The 17,180-nt window shown below is 52.8% G+C and overlaps 2 long non-coding RNA genes across 2 annotated transcripts; one reads left to right on the forward strand and one right to left on the reverse strand.

Moving 5' to 3' along the window:
• Positions 1-3,227: 3,227 nt before the first annotated feature.
• LOC134486205 (uncharacterized) lies at positions 3,228-7,103 on the reverse strand. The gene is made up of 2 exons (XR_010065047.1): positions 6,968-7,103; positions 3,228-5,979 (listed from the first exon to the last, which is right to left on the reverse strand). It is a non-coding gene; the product is annotated as an uncharacterized LOC134486205 (long non-coding RNA).
• Positions 7,104-7,214: 111 nt separating this feature from the next.
• Positions 7,215-9,033, forward strand: LOC134486204 (uncharacterized). Its single transcript, XR_010065046.1, has 2 exons — positions 7,215-7,621; positions 8,886-9,033. It is a non-coding gene; the product is annotated as an uncharacterized LOC134486204 (long non-coding RNA).
• The last annotated feature ends 8,147 nt before the right edge of the window (positions 9,034-17,180 follow it).

Genomic DNA, 17,180 nt, shown 5'->3' on the forward strand with positions numbered 1-17,180 from the left:
CTGGGGAAGGAGAGTGGGAAGCTGACAAGAACCAGGAAAGGGGTGGGGGAAGACAGGGACACTGCAGCCTTTTCTTCCTTCTAAACAAGGATTGGAGGCAGAGGGAGCTCTCCCTCACACTGGCTGCTTCCTGTCAGCTGGATCCTCTGGAGAGGATGAGAGAGGGGCAACGGTTTCATCTCCAGGACTGCAGACCACTGGGTGGCATCGGTGGCATCTTGTTGCTGGCTGGGCAGGTGCCCTATGTGTGGAGAAGCTAAGGCCACTGGCCCCTATGTGGGCCAGTGACTCAGGTGGCCCTGGAAGGGGCCCTCCTTCACAGAGGACAAGCAGCTGTGTAGACCCTTATCTTCTTTGTCTCCCTCTGTACCCCACCCCATCACTGACTCCCACTAGGGAGAGATGGTATTCTCCAAGACTGATAGGGTCCTTTATTATCCTTCCACCTGGCCCTTACTGGTCCCAATTTAGACGGGAGATGGATGGCAGGCTGCAGGAGGCTCGCTGTGACAGCTGGTGGCTGCACCAGGGCCGTGGGTGGTGTCGAGTGGGGACTTGCGTTAGCAAGCAAGCTAATCTCATTTGGTTGTTGCAACCATACCACCAGGGCTGCATGTTAAGTGGCCAGAGGCTGTGGCAGGCCCCAGGCACTCTCCCGGGTCTCTGTATAGAGGTTCTCAAGCTTCCAAATGCTGCAGTCCTTTAATACAGATCCTCGTGTCGGGGTGTCCCCCCCAATTATTTGCTACTTCATAACTGTAATTTTGCTACTATTAAATATGAGCAGATACAGAACTTGTGTTTTCCCAGGGCCTTAGGCAACGCCTGTAAAAGAATTGTTCAACCTCAAAGGGGACCCAGCCCTTTGGTATAGAGGGAGGCAGGCCAAGCCAGCCATTGACTTGGAGGAAGGGATACATTGGACAGCAAAAGGAAGTCATGAATAAGTGAGTGTCCACCCCATGAACCATCTGATGGGAGAGGGACACCCAGTCTCTAGTCCCTTCTGGTGGGGGGTGGTTCCTGGTGACTTGGTAGAAGCTCTTGAGCACGTGCCCCTGGACAGGAGGCCTTTGAAGAGCTGTCTCCCGACCGTGTATTGGCGGAACTGCAAAGTGGAGGGACCCATGGTCACAGCTGAAGCAGAGGAGCTAGGGGGAAGGGTCTGGAAGGGTCTGGAAGACCTGGTTTAGAGAGCCCTTCCCATCACCCCACTTCTTAGAATCTCTATTTGGAGGGAGAGGGGGGCAAGAAAGCACCCCAGACAATATTGAAAGAAGACTGGAGGCTTTGTGAACTAGTCTGAAAACATCTTTCACTCAGCGGGGAGGGAGGGTGGGCCAGGGATACAGTATCTGGGGTAGGAGGGGCTGGGCTGGGAACTGGCACAGCCTGGGCCTCTGGGTGCATCCACACTCTTAGGGAAGCTCTAGCTGTCTGTGCTGAGGGAGATCGGTTGTCAGGAGTCAAAGGGAGCCTGCCCTTGGGCTGGGAGGCAGCCTGAGCTCCCATTGCCACAGGGGCAGGAGCTGAAGCCAGAGCCAGCACGGCATAGCCGATAATCACAGCTGTCACCTAGGTTACTTGATGGCAGCTGCCAAGCCCTTGCAGCAGGTGACTCGGTTATCGTTGCTCGAGCTCTCAGCTCAGAAGTAGTCAACACATGCCATGTCGACCCCTTTCTCAGGGACTGCGAGCCAGTCACCGAAGTACCCTGTAACTCCATTTCCTCCCCTGGGCCAAACGTCTGACCCACCGCTCTGCAAGGAGAGCCCTGTTTCCATATGGCGTCAGTCTGAAGGCACCCCTCAAATGCTCAAGACACCCCAGTGCTCTGCCATTGGTCTCTTGGGCCTTCAGCGAACCCCTCCGGCCACTGACGTGCAAAGGTAAGCGGCTATTTTTACCTCTCTGAACCTCGGATTCTGTAAAGCGGGAATAAGACTACTTCATTGGGAGCCTAAGGGTTAGTTCTGTTGGCAGAGTGCCTGCCTAGTACGCACTAAGCCCTGGGCTCAACTTCTAGCCCCAAGGAAACCAGCCACAGTGACAATCCCACTACTCCGGTGGTGGAGGCAGGAGGATGACAAGAGGTTCGAATTCATTGTTGGCTACAGACTGGGACACGTGAGCCCTTGTCTCGAAAAGGAAGAAGAGATATGGGTGTGGTGGTGCATGCCTTTAACCCAGCACTCTGCAGGCAGATGACTATCTGTGAATTTAAGGCCAGCCTGGTCTACATAGCGAGTGCCATGCCAGGTGGGGCTACACACTGAGATCCTGTCTCAAACGTAAACAAGCAAACGAATAATTTTAAAGGAGAAAATGAAAGAAAGAGCCCTAGAGGGGGATGAAGGGAGGAAACCAGAAAGAAACGAAAAAGATTCACCCACGAGAATGGTGGCCCGCAGCAGGTTCTCAGTCTGTGCAATGTCTGAACTCTTGGGGGCAGCGACTGGGGTCCAGAGAAAGGCATGGGCTGGACTAAAATGTCCACAGCCTGCCTATAGGGTGCCGGGGAGCCAATCTTTAACCCTTGTCACTTTCCAGCATGGCCCTAAGACCCCAGAGCCTTGGTATGGTCATTGCCAAACCCACCAAACTCCAAGACCAACTCTTGTAGGTCACCTGGTCACCTCCACTCTGGAACGTGGGAAGGAGGTCCCCGAGCTAAGCCTCCAGTGTGGGAACCCCTGCTGAAGTCATGTGCAAGGGCCCTGGGGCTCAGGCCATCTGTCAGAATCTGACTATGCACCCAACCCCCTCCCATGCAGAACCTCCCCACCCCACCTGACTCAGGTCAGCTCTGATGCTGGTTGGGGGAGGTAGGGGTGGGCACCGGATGTGTGAGAAGCCGCTCTGCCCCTCTCCCTAGCCAGCTGGAGCCTGGGTCTGGGATGACAGTTCAGCTGGCAGTTAAAGTCCCCCTGGTTGTCTAATTTAATCACAGCTGTGTGCACGGTGACTCTATAAATAATTTTTAGTGCGACATAACCATTATTTCACTAATTGCTTCATGCGCACCCCTGGCCTGTGAGATAAATTAAAGTTTGCTGAGTCAGCACCTTTGGCCGAGGCCTCTCTGGGGCTTTGGAAAGTGCAGCCCAACAACTAGACTGTCCCTAAGCCAGTGTCAGCCTGGCATCCTGAGGGCTGGGTGTCCCTCTTGTGCAGGGACAGAGGGTGGGAAGGGTGAGGAGCCACGAGGAGAAATGAGCTAACGAGGGTCGCCGTATACAGTTTTACTAGTTGAATCCTGAACAAGGGTGTTTGGCTGAGAGACAAGAGTAGGCTATACCCAGGGTAGAAAATACTTCATCATCCATGGGTCCTGACTTGGATTTGTGAGCCCTGACTGTCAGGTCCCTCCCTGTCAGGGAGACAGCAAAGCAGGGTTTTGATGAGAGTTTGGGGGGCTGGGTTCTCCATCCCAGGCTGCTGAGTGTCTTTGATCACCTTGTTTTCCTTTGTGAGTTCACCTCATGCTCGTCGAGTCTAAAGCTGGGCCTGGAACCCACGCTGGCCTGCATCAGGACCCTGGCCCTCTCGTCTACACAACCCAGAGGCACGAGGTGTGGCTTTGTAAAATGGGCTCCTGACGTCACGTGAGTCAGAGCAGCATGGGACTTTCTTCTTCCTCTAACTTTCTAAAAAGCCTGGGTATGAGGAAAGTTGGACCCACACAGTTCCTCCCCAGTTCATTAGGATGCTGGTCCTCCAGTAAGGACCTTTGTGCTGGGATCATGCTGGCATAAGGAACGGGCCCAGCTCAAGAACCGAAAAGCTTGCCCAGAGCCCAGGGTGAGCACAGGGCCAGCCACTGCTTGTCTGTCATGTAAAGCAATCCTGGTTCTCCCTTTCCACCCTGGGTGAGTTAGACCTGAATCCTCCAGGCTGAGGGCCTTCTGCTCACTGTTGCTTTCTTCAAAGACAGCTCAGCGTCTGTCTGTCTGTCCAGAGGTGTCCAACTCTGCAAGGTTGGAGGATACATGCAGGTCCCTGTCACCAGCATGGCCGGTTGAGGGCAGCAAACCCAGGCCCCCTGTAGGCCTGGCATTTTCTAAGGATGAGTAGAGAGCCAGGTGATCCCCTTACCTGTGTCCTTGTCTCCCCGCACAAGGCTTCGGCTGCGATAAACAACACACTTATGGCCACCACTGATTAAACGCTTATGAGGGGTCAGGCCCTGTCCTAAGGACTTTACTCGCATCACTTCTAGCCTGTAATATTTGAAACACTACCAGAAGAAAAGCGGTATCCTTGTTTAATGAAACGAGAGAGAGATGGCTCAGAGAGGTGCCGTGGTTCAGCCAGAGACATACAGGCATTAACCACAGAGCTGAGATTTGAACACGGATCTCTCTCCACCCCGACCTACTGGCCACATACTAACACTAGATCTATTCTCCACCCTCTTTCCGTTGAGGAAGAGGCTTGTGAAGGGAAATGGTAGACTATTGTCATCGAGTCGTTCTCCCATGTTAGTAGCGACAAAGTCACAAAGGTGGTGCCCCAGACAACGCCCTTTAGAGCTCCTTTCAAACCTGCTATGCAGAAGGAATTCCCTCATCTCAGCAACTGAGACAGCCAGCGGCGTAGGGCTAGAGTGTGACCTGCTGGGCACACGCGGAAGCGGGTGACGATGGCTGGGTACGTAGCTCAGCTGTCAGAATGTTTGCCCAACAGCAGGCATGAGGTCCTGAGCTTAGTCCCTAGCGCCACATAAATGGAGTTTAGTGGCACATGCCTGTAATCCCAGCACTCAAGCCGTGAGGCAGGAAGATTAGACGTTCAAGATCATCTTTAGTCTACATAGTGAGTTCAGAGCCATCCCTGTCTCTCTGACACGGTCTCAAAATTAAATAACAACAAACAGGTGGCGTGGATCTCACGTGAGGTTCCAGAAGGCAGCTTTCCCCCTGGCTCCCCCGGGTAACTGAGATCTGGGCCCCAAACACCCTGCTCCAGTCTGGGATAGCTGAGCTGGCTTATCCTGCCTTGTCTCCCTGATCCCACACTCTAGTTCTCTCTGCCATAGCTGCTGTTGGGACGTTCCCAAGGCACGTTGTTAGCCTCTGGCCTCTGCTTCTCCTCGTCCCTGGCACACTCTACCATCACAGAAATGCTGGAAGCTGATGACAGCACTCTAGGCCCAGCTTCTCCAAGGTCCCTGCTTAACGTCCAGGGAGGCGAGGAGGACAGAGGGCAGCTGGGAGCAAAGGAGCTGCTGACATCCACAATTGATGCTCAGACCGGTCATGCAGCATGCTCACCTCTAGTCACCCTGCCTGCCAGCCTAGCCTTGTGGGTACGCGGTTGTTCCTCAGGCTGACCTCCCTCCCAGAGTGAGTCTATTCCCTCTGGCTTCAGCCATTCGGAGCACAGTCTTCTAGGCCTCTCACTGTGGGCCCATCTCCTCAGCATGGTCTCTCGATTGCTCTAAAGACCCTTTGCTGACCACCTGTATGTCTGGAAGTGTCCACAGCCGAGGACAGGACAGGCAAGGTCTCTGCTGTCCTGGGAGAATCTGACGGGGAGCAAGCTAAGGGAAGGCAGGAGAGCAGCCCACTTTCGTCTCTCCAGTTCCCACCTGAAGCAGAACGTCTCTCTTCAGTCACACAGGCTGAGGCCGCTGAATGCAGCAGTACGGTGCCCGTGACTCTGTCACCTGCCGAAGTCACATATTCCCTGTCACGTGGTAGTTGTTGCAGACATTTCGAAAGATCATTGACACTTATCACCGCTTCGAAATTGTGGCAGTTAACGGAACTGCTTCGTGGTCTTCCTATCTGATGTGTTAGTGAGAAGGTGGATCTGGGACTGAATCTCATATTTGTTTTGCAAATATTTTGAAAACTGTGCTTCCATATAATCAGCTGCCTTTGCCAATCTGCATATTTTTTTTCCCTTTGCTTTGCGAGCATTATTGTGAGGGGGTCATAAGCTCCACATCGCCTTGCCTCAAGTGTGGGTCACCGCCTGTGTGACAAAGAAGACCGGGCTGAGATGGAATGCTCAGGACAGGACATCCTCTGGGGGAGGGGCACTGTGTCAACAACTCAAAGGTAGCCTCCAAAAAGGCAGCCCAGTCAAGTTCACAGAGGGCAAAGGTAGCCACAGGGACAAGGACCCTAGGCTAAGAGGGAGCTGAGAGCCCAGGGTGGCTGGAATAAAGTAAGTGTGCCAGAGACAGACAGACAGACAGACAGACAGACAGACAGAGACAGAGACAGAAACAGAGAGAGAGACAGAGAGAGAGAGAGACAGAGATAGGCAGAGAGAGAAAGAGAGAGAGAGAAGGTGGGGGGGGATGCAGGGAAAGCGTGGCTTCACCTTCTGAGTGAGGAGGGCTGCCATTGAGTAGGCTCACAACATCAGATCTGTGGGTTAGAAAGACCACCTTGGGGGCTGGGGATTTAGCTCAGTGGTAGAGCGCTTACCTAGGAAGCGCAAGGCCCTGGGTTCGGTCCCCAGCTCCGAAAAAAAGAACCAAAAAAAAAAAAAAAGAAAAGAAAGACCACCTTGGAGACCTAGGAAAATGGCTTGGTGGATTAGAGCACTTGCTGAGCAGGAACAAGGGCCTGCGTTCAAACTCCCCAGGAAGAGACAGGCACAGTCACATGTCTGTAACCCTAGCACCACAGGGAGGTGAAGACCGAAAGGAATGCTGGGGCCGGCTGGCTGCCAGCCTAGTTCCCGGTTCATAAAGGCCTTGTCTCAAAAGAATAAGATGGGGAGAGCGACAGATAGAGCAGGGCCGCAGCTGTCCACAGACACATCCTCCACATGTGTACTCAAACAAACAAAAGAGGAGAAAAGAGGATATTGGATATTGGCAAAGAAATGGGGGAGGGGCTGGGCGCAGCCAAGAAAGGAGAGGGAGAGCAGGAGCGAGGGGTCAGGCATTTGAGAAACTATGATGAGGGCACATCCTTCCTGCCCAGGAGACACGGGAGACTGGGCTTACACCAGTAGAAGGAGCTCCACGCCCCGCTCGGCCTGGCCCATGCCTGTCCCCGGCTGATTTGGCTGGGCTCTCGGTCCCCGGCCAGCTTGCTCCTCATTCTTCACCCGTGGCGGAGGCTGCCAGCTGTCTGCCTTGGTCCATTTCCCCCCTTCTCCTTGCATCCCAAGCTCGCCTGCAATGTAACATGGCCAGCTTAGAGGCCATATCTCCCAGCCTCCTTTGCGGTTAAGGGTTGCCATGGAGATCTAATTAGAAGTCATCGGGTGGGGCTTCCAGGAACAGGCTTTTTATAGGAGGCTGACTCAGTCTTTTGCCCCTCTTTTCCCTCTTTCTTCCTGGAACATGGGCAGGATGCTGAAGGCCTCTGTCTCCACGAGCCTTTTTGTCATGTCATAGGGAAAAGTGAAGGGAACGGGAACACCCTAGACCTAGATATCCTGAGGGAGTCCCCCTAGATGGGCTCCCCATGGTGGGGACAAAAACCTCTAAGGGCTTGAGCCATTGTGATTGGGTCTTGCCATTAACACTGGGATAGAATCTCTACTGGACACAGGCACAGATCCCATTTCTGTCATCTGAGCGATGACAGGCCCCTGGGACTTGATGTGCCAAATGCTGGGTCATCTGTCTTTCTCCGAAAGACCTCTCACACAGGTGAGAAGGGAGAACTGGTGGCATACGGTTGGTGTGTGGTCAGAAGATGAGAGAAGATAGTTGGGTGACTAAATGGGAACTGGGAACCTATCTACCTGTCTGCCACACACCTGCCTACCCATCACCCATCCGTTCACCATCTGCCCGTACAGACACCTCTCCATTTTTCCATCTATCCACCCACTCATCCATTTATCCCCCCACCTTCCCATCTCTCACTCATCCACTCATTTATGCTCTCACCTGTCTATGTAACCGCACGCCTACCAAGCATCCACCCACCCTCTCCCTCGCTGGTTCAAACATCATCTACTCACCCACCCATCTATCCAGCTGGGCCACCTGGCTTTTGTGTCAACTTGACACAACTTAGGGTCATTTGAGAAGAGGGAACCTCATTTGAGAAAATGTTGCATCAGGCCAGTGGGCAAGCCTGTAGGTAAGACTATGGTGTATTTTGTTTTTGTTGATGATAATGATGATGACTGGTATAGGAGGACCCAGATCATGGCAGGCTGAGCAAGCTATGAAGAGCAAGCCAGTAAGCAGCACCCCTCCATGGCCTCTGCATCAGCTCCTGCCTCCAGGTTTCTGCCCTAATTTCCTTTGATGACAGACTGTGATGTGGAACTGTAAACTGAAACAAATCCTTTCCCCCCCAAGTTGATTTTTGTCATGAAGTTTTATCATAGCAATGGAAACCCTAAGACACCATCCATCCATCCACCCATCCACCCACCCATCCATCCACCCACCCATTCACCCATCCATCCATCCATCCATCCATCCATCCATCCATCCATCCACTCATCCATCCACTCACCCGTCCATCCATCCACCCATCTACTCACCCATTTACCCACCCACCCATCTACCCACCCATCCATCCATCTACCCATCCACCCATCTACCCACCCATCCATCCATCCACCCATCTACCCATCTACCCACCCACCCACCCATACACCCACCCATCTACCCATCTACCCACCCACCCACCCATACACCCATACACATACACACCACACATACACACACACAGCACACACACACACACACACACACACACACACACACACACACACACACACCCATGAACTCACATATCTACCCTCCCAGACCTCCACCACTCTTCTATGCCTCTACTCTCCCAGTCTCTCTCTGGCTGTCTTTTACATGTCACTGTGTGCTATACCTGTGCTAGATACTGAGGCCTGAGGCCTGAGTTACGCATCTTATTTGATGTTCACTTGTGTTATGACAGACATTTCTGGAAGGAGGGAACTAAGTCTCCCCATGCAGACCAAGTGGATGCCATGAGAATACTCAGTCCCTTGAAGCTTCTGAGTCCTGTAGCGTGCGTATGTATTCACAAGCTAAACATTTTTAATTAAAAATATATGTACGTCTTGTTTGGGTTCTCAGCGTTCGCTTTGCTCCTGAAAGGGTTTCGGGCTTATAAGAGCATAGAGAGATGAATAGACGTGGTCCTGCTGCCAGGGAGATGACAGCCTCGTGGGGAAGACAGAAGAGCGAGCAAGTCCAACAGGGGGCTGTGGGAGGGGCAGAGGAACGTGGATGCCAGCCTGCTTGACGGTTCCTTAAATGATCTCAGTGACTGCCCTGGGCTACTGTCCGCAAGTAACGGCCACAGATGGTCACCCTCATCTATCCCCTGGGTTGAGAATCAAGATGCCTGCCTCTCAAATGCAGTGCGGATCTCCCCTTTGAGTTCAGGCCTTTGCGTGTTGCTATTTCCCCAAGTCGCTGTCATTGTGATCAAATGCCCAGGTCACAGAGTGACTGGAAAAGAAGCCAGTGGCTGGGGCATCCCAGCATGCAATGTGTGTCTTTACAGGTGAGCCCTGCTGGCCTCCTACGAATGCCCAGGAGACAGCAGGGAAGTCGCCTTCCACAGCCTCGGGCTGGAGTGGGGATGGGGTGGAGGGCAGCGGGGGCTGCCTGCATGCCGGTGCTGAAGAGGAGAACCTGGGCTGTTTGGAGAATACAGTCTTTTCAGAGCAGACCTTTGAAATCGAGCAAGAATAACTTTAAACAATAAGATGCTTCTCTCTCCCCCTCGGCTGTTGCCCAGGCAACGCCAGAGTGCTCAACAACTGTTTAGTTTTTTAAGAAACCAAATCTCCCTCCCTTTGGTCAGCTACCGCCAGGAAGATGAAGAGGCGGCGGAGGCACCCCTCACGGGCCATTGTGTGGGAACCCGGGTCAGCTGCCTGCAGCAGTGACATTTAAATCTGACGTTACATATTACAGATGAACCCCAAGCCGCACTCCTCTGAGGCTTTGTGCTCCCAAACTGGGGAGGCTCTAAGCCTGTGAGGGAGGCGCCCTGGCAGTTTGGGGGTCATTTCCAGAGGCTGACCTCCACTTGCTAAAGTGGTTGGGAACTGGTGTGGGTATGGGGCAGTCATCAGCCCCCAGTGCCTCTGCATGGCCTGGCCTAGGAGAGTCCTCATTAGGTCAGGGGCCACCTTGGGAGTGTTACACCCCCAGAAGCTCAGACTTTCCAGGACCGCTGCCAAATAGTGGGGGCAAGCCCTACTGATCTCCACGTCATACAAAGAAACCAGGGACAGCGAATTCTAAAAGAAAGCTAGATACCAGCCCTCCAGAAACTCCACGGCTGCCCTTCCATGGAGGTGTCACTGTGTGCCCATTTTCTAGCTGCAAACACTGACACAATTGACAGTGGCTGAGGCAGGACTCAGAGCTTGGGCTAGCCTAACTAGATGGTGGGACTCACAAGTGTCTCACCCACAGTGTCCTCAGGGAGGTTTTGTGACCAGTGGTAGATCTTTGTCCTACTAGGGGGACCAGCTCCCTACTTTGCCCCCATCAAAGGAAAACAGTAAGGTTGGTTTCGTCCCCGGTTCCGGGTTCCCAGGCAGGTCGAAGGACACGCACACATTTTGCACATCCGTGATGTGGAGACATACTGGGCAGATCATTGTGAGGAAGACAATAATTAGGGTGGCCACTGAAAGGCAAATGTGCTGGCTCAGGCCTGTAGTTCTAGTACTAAGGCTGAGACAGGAGGATTGCTATGAGTTCAGGACTAGCCTGGGTTATAGAATAAAACCTGGGCTCCGACAAACAAACAAACCGCCAAGACTAAAACAGGACTGGGAGATACTTTAGCTGCTAAAGAACTTTTAGTTTCAGCATCAGGACCTGAGTTCAATGACCTCATCTACATTGCTTTTATTCTTATTTTAAAAGAATTTTATTGTTTCACATCATATACCCAATACCACTTATGTCCTGTCCCCGCATATCTGCCCTTTGCTCTTGCAACCGACCCCCCAAATAAAACGCACGCACTCTGCAGGCACGCAGGCACGCACACACAAAAAAGCAAAGCATAGAAAAACATCTCATCATGGAATCTGTAGAGTGTCTATCACAGTGTGTCCCTCAGTGTATCCTCCGTCCACACATCTTCACTTGCAAATGTTCATTGCACTGAGTTATTGGTCTAGTTTAAGACCTCTGGCTTCGGTGACAGCATCAATAGTGGATCCTCTCCGGGAATCCTCTAGGTTATCCTGTTGTTGCCCTGTGTCATGGAGGTCCTGCAGCTTTGGCTCAGTAGGACTTACCCTCTCACAGGTCCCAGTCATTCGCAGATGACATACATTTTGGAGTGGGCCAACTCAGAGTCCTGGATCTGGGGCTGGGTAGTAGCCGAGCTGGCCAGTGTGCAGGCTCACCCTTACCCACACCACCAGAGCGAGCTCTCCAGTCCTGCTCCAGCTCGGATCCACCCAATGCTGCTGTTGGCAGGAGGCAGGCTCAGCTCTCCTGCTCTGGTGCCCTCAGGGCCAGCTCACCCACCCACACCTTCAGAGCCAACTGCACCATGCTGCCTAGTGAAGGCCTGGAGCCCACTCTCCCAGGTGCTGCAGCTATGAGGGGCTGGGCCGGCTCTCTTGCTCTCAGAGCCTCTGGGTTGGCTCACCCCTCTCAAGGTCAGGTCCACTGTGTTGCATAGGTGAGGTACAGGGCCTGCTCTAGAGTGTTGCAGCTCACCTGCTCTCACACACCCCTGGGTCAGCTCTTTCGACTGCTGCAGGTGGCAAGGGATGAGGAAGGGAGGGCATCACCCCTGAACCCACACCACCTCATGGCAGACAAGCAAAGAGTGGCAGCTCTTTCAAATCTTGCCCTTGGGGCCAGCTCACCAGTCCCCTCTTGACTAGGGCCAGCCCTACTGAGCTGCCCGGGCAAGATGCAGTGCCTGCTCTCCCAAGTGCTGCAGCCAGTGGGGGCAGGGCTAGCTTGCCTTTGCTTATGACCCAGTGAGCAACGTTCCTATAAAGGAGACAGCTTTTCCGCACTCACACCCCCAACCCCCATCCCTTGCCCCCAGGGCCAGCTTGACTGTGTTGCCTGGGTGAGGTACAGGCCCTGCTCTTCCAACCACTGCCACTGTTGAAAGGTGGTGCCAGCTCTCCAGAGCGCCCCATCCGGTGAGGAGTAGAACCAGTTCTGCACGGCCCCTGGACATCCATGTGGTCCCTGGGAAGCTGCCCTAGCCAGGGACATTCCCGTGTTGTTTAATGGTAATCTGAGCCTTGGATATCACACTAACCCCTGGTGCTGTGTAGCCATGGACCCAGAGGTGACCCCCAGCAGCAGCTCGGGCTTGGACCTCAGTATGGCCCTGGGTGGCAAGGCTGGCCATCCACAACAGGCTCCTCCTCTCCACCCTTCGAGTCTCCAGTTCCATCTCTCTTCATAATGCTCAAGCGCTCACTCCCCCCCCCCCACCTGGCCACCACAGACTCGCACACTGCGATGGCTCCCGCTGCAGGCCGGCCATGTGGTTGGTGGGCCCCTGAGTGACAACCTCCATCCGCACTGCATGGTGTGGAGGTAAGCAGATGCCTACACCCGCCTGTGCCCTGCACAGGGGAGGGGACACGGGGCAGGGGTGGTGGTGGCATGGTGGTCTGCAGGTCTCTGTCTGCATGGTGGTAGGTGGGGCTCTGTGTGTCTATGGCCTGTCTGTGCCATGGGGTGGAAGGCTGATCTGTGGGCATCTTTCCCTGCCCACACCTTGCAGCATGGAGAAAAGCAGGTCTCTGGCTGTCCTCTTCCTGGGCGGCGCTGTCTGGATTTGATTTGATTTTTATGTGTCCAAGGCATAAAACAGTCTTGACTACCCAGCCAGACATCAAGCTAGGGTGAACACCGCTCTGCCCCTGACTGATATAAGAACACCATCATCAAGAAGTCTCTTTGCCCCTTGTGGGGTGGTGGGGAGAGGGCGTCCTTTCTTTTCCTTTAAGAAAAGAATCATCGCTTCTCGGCCTTTTGGCTAAGATCAAGTGTAGAAAAGAATCAAGTGTAACTAACACATACTTGTAATCCAAGCTGGGCCATGTGGGTAAAGGGGATAGAGGGTGAGAAGAGAAGCAGAAGAGGCAGAGAGAGGCGGACCCTGGATCCTGGATCACTGGCCAGTCAGTCAGTCAGTCAGTCAGTTTAGCCTACTGAATGAGTTCCAGGCCAGTGGGGAGACTCTTCAGAAAACAAAACAAAAATCACCTGAGAAAATCACCAAGTTGTCTGTTGGCCTCCACACACAGGTGCACATAGCACACCCATGGGCATGTACCCTGCCCCCAAACCACACACACACACACACACACACACACACACACATACACACACACACACACACACATACACACCCCTCCCAAGCAAACAATGCAGCCATGAGAAATTTGTATGTTTGAAACAGAGTTCATACTTGATGACCCCAGAAAAGAAGTCTTACTATTTCCCCTTTCAGAAGAGGAGGGTCAGAAAAGTAGGGTTTCCTGGGTGGAAATCGGTAAACATGGACCCCCAAGGACAGGTCTTGGCACTCAGTTGGTTCAGAGTACGAAGTGGCTATCTTTTCTTGGGAGATGGGCTTTTCCCAGGGCTTCTGTCTCCTGGGAAACAAAACACACGAGAGAGGGTTAAATTTAGAAAGGCTAAGCAGGTTAGACTAGACCCTTATCCGCCCAGGCAGCAGACTCGGGATGGGAAATTGGCTTCAGCCACAACGAAAACACAGAAGAGGAAGTCTTGACACCTGTGAAATGAGAAAGGCAGAAACAGAGTCTTGATGGGAGTCTACTCATACGTGCATATGTGCATGTGCATGTGTGTGTGCATGAGGGCATGAATGTGTGTATGTGTACGTGTGTACATGCAGGTGCGTGAATTTGTGTGTGTGTGAATGTGTGTATGTGCGTGTGCATGAGTGTGACTGTGTGTGGATGTGTGTGTGAATGTGTGTATGTGTGTGTGCATGAGTGTGAATGTATATGTGTGTGTGCATGAGTGTGAATGTGTGTGGATGTGTGTGTGAATGTGTGTATGTGTGCATGTGAACGTGTGTATATGTGTGTGTGAATGTGTGTATGTGTGCATGTGAATGTGTGTATATGTGTGTGAATGTGTATGTGTGTGTGAATGTGTGTATATGTGTGTGAATGTGTGTGAATGTGTACGTGTGCATTTGTGTGTGTGAATGTATGTGTCTGTGAATGTGTGTGTGAATGTGTATGTGTAGTTTGTGTGTGTGTGAATGTGTGCACATGAGTGTGTGTGTATGTGTGAAGGTGTGAATTGTGTGTTTGTGTGTGCATGCACAAGTGTGTGTGTGTGTGTGTGTGTGTGTGTGTGTGTGTGTGTTGGCAGCAGCCAGGTTCAGGTTTGGACTGAGTGGGAGAGCTCCTGACCCTGGGCGGGCAGCCTTGCCCTGTCAGGGAATCCTGGGAGGTGACAGGGTACACGGCCGTGAGCTGCTAAAGTGCTGAGTAACATTTCCTAGCCACACATCACCCTTGTCCCTGGGCCCTTCCTCTTGCCCAGATGCTGTCCTCCAGCACCATCTCCCTGCACAAAGTCCCTGTCCCTTCACCCTGCCACCCAGCACGTCTCGATTAGTACTGCTAAATGGCAAGCCCAGAGGTACAGTGAGGGAAGGGCTGGGTAATGAACTCCCATTGGTTTCCTTCGCAAGATCACTGCCTTAATTTACGAGGCCTGAGTGAGTCTCATTTCCCCAGTGCACGTTGAGTAATTAACTATTAATAAAAGCATTACTGAGTTAACCACGGGGGCATGTTTAATTCATGGGGCAGCTGGGAACAGGATGGGTAAGGCTCAGTGGGGGATTCCTCTTAGGGCCAAAAGACAACAGCAGGGGGCCCTGCCCTGCTAGACCTCAGCCTCCTGTGGTAGGCTATTCCTGTTGCCCCCTAGGCAGAGGGGCCTAATTGGCAGGAGGGCATCGAAACTCCCTGGCATCCCTCCTTGGAGGTGGCAGTGCTGGGGAGATGGAGCCTTGGGGCTCTGGGAGGAAGGACTCCATTCAGTGACCAGAGTAAGTGACCTTGGGCAAGTGATCTTGGGCAAGCAGACAAATCTCTCTCAGCCCATTCTGTAATCTGGAAACTGAGACTTTAAGTAACTGGGAAGTGGTTACTTCCCAGTGCGGGCTAAAGCATTCAGGGGTGGCACGGATGGGCAAAGGGTGGCAAAGCTTTGGTGTGAGTGTTCCTCAGGACCTGTGCGAGCACACTGCTGAGGGAACAGTGAGGGAGACGAGACACTTGGTCCTCGAAGTGGACATCCCTGTCAGAATACCTTCTGGCGGCCATGCCGTTTTCAGAAGCAAGCCTGTTACTCCCCAGCCCTCTCCTGTGCACTGCCACCCAGCCACAGTGAACTGGATCTGAAAGTCCGAGCACCACCCCGACACCTACTCGACCTCTGTGCCTTTATGTCCGTTCTGCCCTTTGTGGGCCATGCTTTTTCCCTTCTGTCCCTGTAAGCTCCTATATTGTCCTGAGGAAGTTCACAAGGTCAGGCCTGTCTCAAAGTGGCTCTCCTGACCTACATGGTCCCAGACAACTGGTTGTGCCCTTTTGTGTCTCCCATCCTACCACTGTCTACTTATCTCCTTACCAACCACCACCTATCCATCTGCCAACCTATGCATCCATATATACATACACCTACATACATGTATATACACCTACATACATGTATATACACCTACATACCCACCTGCTCTCCCACCTATCTATGCACTCATCCCTCCCTTCATCCATCAATCCATCCATCCATCCATGCATCCATCCCTCCCTTCATCCATCCATCCCTCCCTCCTTTCACCCACCCATCCCTCCGTCCATCCATGTACTTATTCATTTCCTTATCTACCCATCTGCCTATGTATTGATGTGTCTGTCTGTCTGTCTGCCTGTGTATCTATCCATCTATGCATCAATCTATCTATCCATCCACTCACCCACCAATCCCCTTACCCATTTCCTCATCTGTCCATCCACCTACTCAATCATTTACCCACCCACCCATCTATTTCATCCATCCACCCCCTCACACTCTCATCTCGTCCACACACACCCCTCCACCCATCTATGCACCCAACCACGCAGCCATCTACCCATCATATTTCCCGCATGCCTTCATATACTTCTGAGCTCACTGACATTCTGGACAAGTCTGGCTATCCTTAGACCAGCAGCTCCTAACTTTTTAGGGGGTAAAAACTGTTCCTCAAAAGAATACCCATGTGCACATACACGCCAGGTGGTGATCTTCTCTGCAGGGCCCACGGAGATCCCTGATGGCTTTGGATCTTGGTTGGTGTCCTGAGAATGAAGACATCATGACACAGTGGGGGGTCTGTCTTGAAGAAAATTGTCTACTGAGAGTCATGCCTCATTCCAGTGGCATGCCCACTGCCAGTGACAAGAGTAGCACCAGGTAACAGCGGTGCCTCTCGTCCCTCCTGGTAACTCTGATGGGGACTAAGCATTAGGACTGCCTTGCCTTCTCTCTCGCCCAGGGCTACTTTCTAGTAGACTTCCATATCTCTCCATGGACTCCCCAGAGGGGCCTCTGGGTTCAGAGCTCTGCACACGTTCCTAGAGGGTGAGGCAGGTGTTTGATGACTTCCATGATGTCTATGGTTTTAACCAGGCAGGCGCCTGCTGATGCTCCAGAAGCATTTCCTGAGTGTACTCTGATAGACGTCCTGGTCCCCAGCAGGAGTGTTCTTCTCAGACACTAAGAGTTCTTCTCAGACACTAAGAGAAAGGGATGGCCCTGCCACCAGACGCCAGGGCCTGGGGGTTGCTGGCCTGTTTTAGGGAAGTGTATTAGGTTGCCAATGAGACTGTAAATAACCATGGGAACAGCAGTCAAGCTCATTGGTTGCTCTGATGCTGGGGGGGGGGGGGCTGGCTGATGTCAGGGCTGTGTGGCTGGGGGGCAGGCAGAGGTCAGACTGGCAACTCATGGCTGGTGGGGGGTGGAGGATGGGAACCAGCCCATTTTACTGAGCAAATCATTGCAAAGTTACAACTAGCACTGCCCATTCACACTTAAAACAAACAAAACAATAAGATATTTTAATAGCACTTAGGGAGGAGTAGGTATGGGTAAAATACCACACTATGGCGCTCAGAGGACAATCCGTGGGAGATGCTGTTTCGTCCCACCATGTGGG

The sequence above is a fragment of the Rattus norvegicus genome, chromosome 3 (assembly GCF_036323735.1).
Source record: "Rattus norvegicus strain BN/NHsdMcwi chromosome 3, GRCr8, whole genome shotgun sequence".
Taxonomy (NCBI): Eukaryota; Metazoa; Chordata; class Mammalia; order Rodentia; family Muridae; genus Rattus; species Rattus norvegicus.